Source organism: Lactuca saligna, chromosome 6 (genome assembly GCF_052625555.1).
Source record: "Lactuca saligna cultivar CGN05327 chromosome 6, ASM5262555v1, whole genome shotgun sequence".
Classification (NCBI taxonomy): domain Eukaryota; kingdom Viridiplantae; phylum Streptophyta; class Magnoliopsida; order Asterales; family Asteraceae; genus Lactuca; species Lactuca saligna.
In genome coordinates this window covers 144,643,188-144,649,315 of record NC_136422.1, presented here as the reverse complement: position 1 = coordinate 144,649,315, position 6,128 = coordinate 144,643,188, and positions in this window count along the sequence as shown.

Sequence of the window (6,128 nt, the reverse complement as noted above, 5' to 3'; positions counted from 1 at the left end):
GACATTACCGTCAAACCTGGGCAGTTATGTAATCATATATGTGATAAATATGGCCTGATCAACTATATCTATTTTAGATACTACCGACATGTGTTTGGGAGTGATGGTGGTGTTGCAACAAGTCTAAAAACATACCAAACCTATATCCAAAGAAATACTAGAACCAAACACAAAAGTTTAAAATACTATAGGAGTATTTTAGGATACTATATAATAACAAAAAACCTAAAAACATATCAAGAAATTCTAGAATCAAACATATAATTAAAATACTATAGGAGTATTTTAGACACCATAAATAACTTATGTGAACACTAAAAGAACCTTATTGGTAGGTCTATAATTGCAGAGTGTATACGTCTGAGGTTATATATATATATATATATATATATATATATATATATATATATATATATATATATATATATATATATATATATATATATATATATATATATATATATATATATATATATATATAGGAGTAGGATCAATTGAGAACACCAAAAAGGTTGAGAACGCGAGAACAGATCTGGACCCTTCAAATTTCAAAATCTGAGGTTGAAATTAATTTGACATATATTTAATTTCCAACTAATCTAAATACTTTTTAAATTTCAAAAAATAGGAAAAGAGTATGACGGTAAATTTTGTTTTTATTCTTTCCACAAAATTAGCAATTTTTATATGGAAATTACACTCGGTCAGCCTTATTAAAATGAAATCAGCCAAACTAGGTTAACAGAAACCCTATCACTATGTCTCTACTTGCTGTCTTCTTCATTGTCCCGTCACCACCATCTTCATTTCATCATTTCCGGCCAAATCACCACCATAAAATCACACAAACACCGAAACGATCACCATACAAGACCGTCGAGCCACCACTGGTTCACCAGGACCCTCCTTCAACCTCTTCCAACCGCCGTCTACCCTTGCAATCCCCTGTTAATCATCTCTCCTATCGTGAAAACAGAAAAGGGTTTGAGTATGAAATGGATTCGAAACAGAGAGGAAGCAGCCATAGATATTGTTCGGACCAACAGATTGGCTGATCGGCGCTGTTGATAGTTGAGCAAAAGAGGCGCCTCCTTCTAAAAACCCTCCTTCTTGTTACAGATCCAAATCATCTATCTCGAATCTATCTTCCCATCACAGCCATAATCATTTCCTTCATAAAACTCACGTTATGATCATATAAAGAAAGGTATTTTTTGTCTTCAATTTTGATTTTTGGTTTTGGCATAGTATATACACGCATGAATGCAGGAAAGAAGGAAGGGAAATACATGTCTTTTTCTTCTCCCTTTTGGCTTGTGGACTACAGATTTCACAAGGAACAAACACACATACACCCAAAAGATTCGACCAAGTTCTTTTCTTTTGACCATTTTTAATTTCCTTCGATGCTTTTTAGTTTTTTGTTCAATTTGAAGTAAAATAAATACAAAAGATAAAAGCATTGGTATATTAATTGTTCATGATTAGAAATATTTTATTAGATAAAGAGATCAAGAGGTAAGCTTTAAGTTTCAATAATTAATAATTATAAGATTTCATTAATGATTATAAAATTTGTTGTAGGTTTTGGATGCTCTTCAGAAGAGAAAAGCACCAATTTCACCAACAAACAAATTTTGAAAGAACGGGAGCTTGATGTTTCAATTTTGTATTCTTGTATTCTCATAGACGAATTTTCATAGACAAATTAGTAATTATCACATTGTAATTTCTTTTATGTTTTGAGTTATTCATTTATGATTACATATATATAATAGCTATTTATACTATGTATTGTATTCATTTGTGATTACATAAGCAATTCCTATTTAGATGTTTTCATTCATGACTTAATGTGTATTCAAATGTTTTCATAAGAGTAGATGTATATACTGATCGAAGTGTATTCATTGTTGATTAAATGTGTATTCATAAGTGGATGCAATATTTTCTATTCAGAAGCAATCCATAGTAGACATGTTCATTCATTTGTGTTTTCCTCATATTCGAATATAAATTAATTAATCTATTCATTCAAGATTATTATCGGATTCATATATGATTACAAATATGTTTTATTCATGTATCATTACAAATATTCAGATAAAATGATTAATTCGTTAATATTTTTGATGTGGTTGGTAAAAATAAACTTAAACCAAAAAAAATTAGTTATGGTAAAAACGTTTTTTTTAAAATCAATTTATTAATTTTGTTAATTAAAATAGATTATATAAATTCCTATTATTTAGGTAAAAATCTATTAATCATATTAAATCCCATGATTTTAGGAATTCATTAATTACCCATTAATTATCCATAATTAATTATGTTGTAAAATTTCTTTTATGCCCTTATATAATGATTGGTTCAGAATTGTTGTCGCGTTCTCAACTTTTTAGGTGTTCTCATTTGATCCTTTCCCTATATATATATATATATATATATATATATATTAAGGATCTTATAGACTAAAAATGTGTGGTTTCTCTTTACTTCCTTTTCCTTGTTTGGATGTGGATATAGAGCTGTACCACATATTCAAAGGTCTATTAGATCTGAACTATATATAATTTGCATGCACTGTGTGATTTTAGAAGGACCCAGTAAGGATCACACATAAAAATGTTTTCATTAACCTCTTAAGGTTCTTTAGACATTCCTATTCTTGTATAAACCACTTAGGCAGATGTAGCCACTCTAGCAAACAATAGAGGATTCAACGGGATTAGGAGGTTCTTCGAGAAGGAGACTGATGAGTAGTAACGAAGCTATAGAAATCCCAATGTACCTTTACCTTATGAAGGACATCGGTGGGAAGCTCGCATGAACACCCAGGATTCAAACCTCTCCATTGTGAAGCAATGGAGATCGGTGTCAGAATCGGATGTAAGACGGCACGGGAATTCAATATACCTACGAAGGAGAAGGAGACCATATAGATACCAGGAAAGAACAAAATTGATTGACGCCCAGAGTAGAAAAGAGAACAGAGGGAAGCCAAACTGGAGACATGCAAAGTGTTCGTGCGCCTATTGTGTCACATTAATAACTAATAAATAGATGTAACCTAGTGAGATTTTGATTACAATACTCACATTATGTGATAGGCTTATCGCCTTTTTTCATCACTACTAATAATAGTAACTCGGATCACGATATCCAAATTGAGAGTGATTATTTCTAAAAATCGATAAGTCTTTCTTATGTACTCCTCATTCTGAATTGTTTTCAAATCTTTTCAAAATTGGAGCGTGATATTCACTAATCTAAGATAACTTAGTCCGAACAACACCCGGTTTATGACTTTTTCCAAGAACTTACTTCTACCCTTTTACCAAGAATGCATCATAGGGATGTAGGTCAAAACTTTGAGAACCATAAATCAAAACGTGGAAAATTTATATGTATGTAAATAATTAAAATACATCTAGAAACGACCATCGATGCTCACGAGCTTGTTTTCTCATCGTTTAAAAGAATCATGACTCCGATGAAACGTAACCAACCCACCAGCAAAACACCAATCCTTTCGATAGATTCGTATAGGTTTCAAGATACAATCATAGCAGCCGTAGTAGCTGTCATGGATCACCTTAATGCTAACAACACAAATGTTAGTGGAAATGTTATCGACAATTCCAATCATGGTGATAACCGAGTACAACAACGAGTGCCTGCTTGTAGGGACACTCCAAACCCCAAACCCAAGAGCAAGAAATGAATATTTTGGTATAAGAAGATGTATAAAACATCTCAAAAGTTAGCCAAGAGACAACAACCTATGGCAGCCTCTACGGCCATGACATCTGTTTCTCCTGCTACCGTTCAAACTGAGGTTCCAATTACCCCTATTCCCACATATCAGTATGCCAAAAACCTGGCTAGGTGAAAAAAGTGCAATTACCATCATCATGGAGACTGTCGAGTGATGCATTGCATGAACTGCAATAGGAACGGGCATACTACCCATTTCTGCAAAATTATGGTCTGGCACCTTACTTCAACCAACAATGTTGGGACTAGTCCAATATGTCATCTTTATGGTGAAATAGGAAATTTCAAGAGGGACTATCCAACAGAGAGGAACAATGGGGGAGAAGGAGGAGTATGACCCCGTACATGTGGAAGCACCAAAGAACCTTGCTATATTTTTGGCACGTTTCCAAACCCTAATAATTATTTATAATTGTACTTACTCTCTTGTTTGAACAAAATCACAACACTCACATAAAACTAAAAACCCTTGTAGGTAACCTATGATGCCTTAGTGTATGCATTAGGGTCATTTATAATTAAGATTTGTAGACTTAGAGTGAGTGATTTCACCTTATTTCATATTCCTTATTTGGTTGTGGATTTACGGCAGGGTCACTTAGTCAACTGTCTTTCCAATCTTATTTATATATGACTTGTATACACCAAGCTATTATGGAAAGACCTAGTAGGGATTATTTCATGAAAATTCATTATTCTGAATTATTAGAATCCTCATTTAGTTTGTAATTGTTAACTTTGATACAATAGGGTTCGTAGTAATAATGCCAAGGATAAAACCGAAAACACTGAAATCATATATGTTTATTATAACACATCGTCTTGATAATGATTTCTTCCAAATCGATTCAATACCTATTACGTCGAGGAGTTCTAACATCGCCATCCATCATGGTTTGGACTTGGCCCTCACCATGCAACATACATATGATGTGTAAAAGAACTTCCACCTTAATCAACCGTTCAAATAAAATTCTTTCCATCTATAACGGCAAACCTGATACGAGCCCTCAAGTCGTCTCTTGATTCCAAACTTCAGAAGTACCCAAGAGAGGGACCACGTCGGGTTAGCCTATCCAGTAGTTAATAGACTTGAAGTGAAAAACACTAAAGATGTTCCAGAAGTCAGTAGCCACCTGAAGTATACCCAATAGATCCCTTAGAAAGACCACTCGTACAACATTGTCCAGTTCATGAATTGAGATTTAGTACACATGGGATTATCCTATTACTGCCAAGTGTGTACGTGGGATTGGTATATAATTTAGGTTAATAAGGTTTTAGATGTGTGATTCCGCCCTATCTCCTGTTCCTTGTCTGGTTGTGGACTTGGGGCAGAGCCACCCATCCGAACATCTTGTCAGAAGGAGCTCAACATTAGTCAATGATTGTGGGCCGAGCTACTAAATGACTACGAATGTGAAATTCGTTATCATCCTAGTTGAGCCAATGTAGTAGCTGACGCCCTTAGTCGGAAAGAGTACTCAAGTCGTAAAGTCAAATCATTTACTATGCCAATGCCATTCACACTTGTTTACGCAAAGTAAGGAGGCTCAACAGGAAGCCTAGAGACCTGAAATGGGACAGGTAAAACCTTAAAAGGGGTGTACACTTCATGCCATAAAAAGGAAAAAGACAGGATGGAAAAGTTGACAAGAACGTGTGTACGAGATATTAGTTAGACTACATGGAGTTCAAATGTCTGTTATCTCTATACGAGACAATGGAATCACCTCCCGATTCTTGCAGTCACATCAAAAAATCTCTTAGAACGAGGTTACACATGAACATAGCCTACCATCCATAAAACGACAAATTGAATAATAGAACGATTTGACCATTAGGAGTTATCCTGTGAGTAAATTTGAATGACTTTTTTCAAGCATGGGATACCAATTTGCTAACTAGTTGAGTTCCTTACCATGATAGCATTTGATGTTGCTCCATTCAAAACCCTCTATGGTCGCAAGTGCAGATCCTCTCTGCACTGGACCATAGTAGGTGACTTACAACTAGCTAGAGGCTGAATTCCAAACAACACCTTCGTTGGTCCAGAATCAATCAGAAAAGTTACGCCTTAAATAAGAGAAAACCCTTGGATTTCCGTGATGGTGATCACGTCATGTGATGGTCTCACTCTGGAAAGGCATGATGCACTTCAAAAAGCATAGAATACTAAATCCAAGATACGTAGGACCATTCGAGAATTCTTGATAGAATTAGTCCAGTAGCTTACAGGCCCCGACTACCTTGAAAATCCAATATCATACACTCTACATTCCACGTCTGTAACTTGAAAAAATGTTTATCCGGCAGGACTCTTATTATTTCACTCAATTAGATCGAGATAA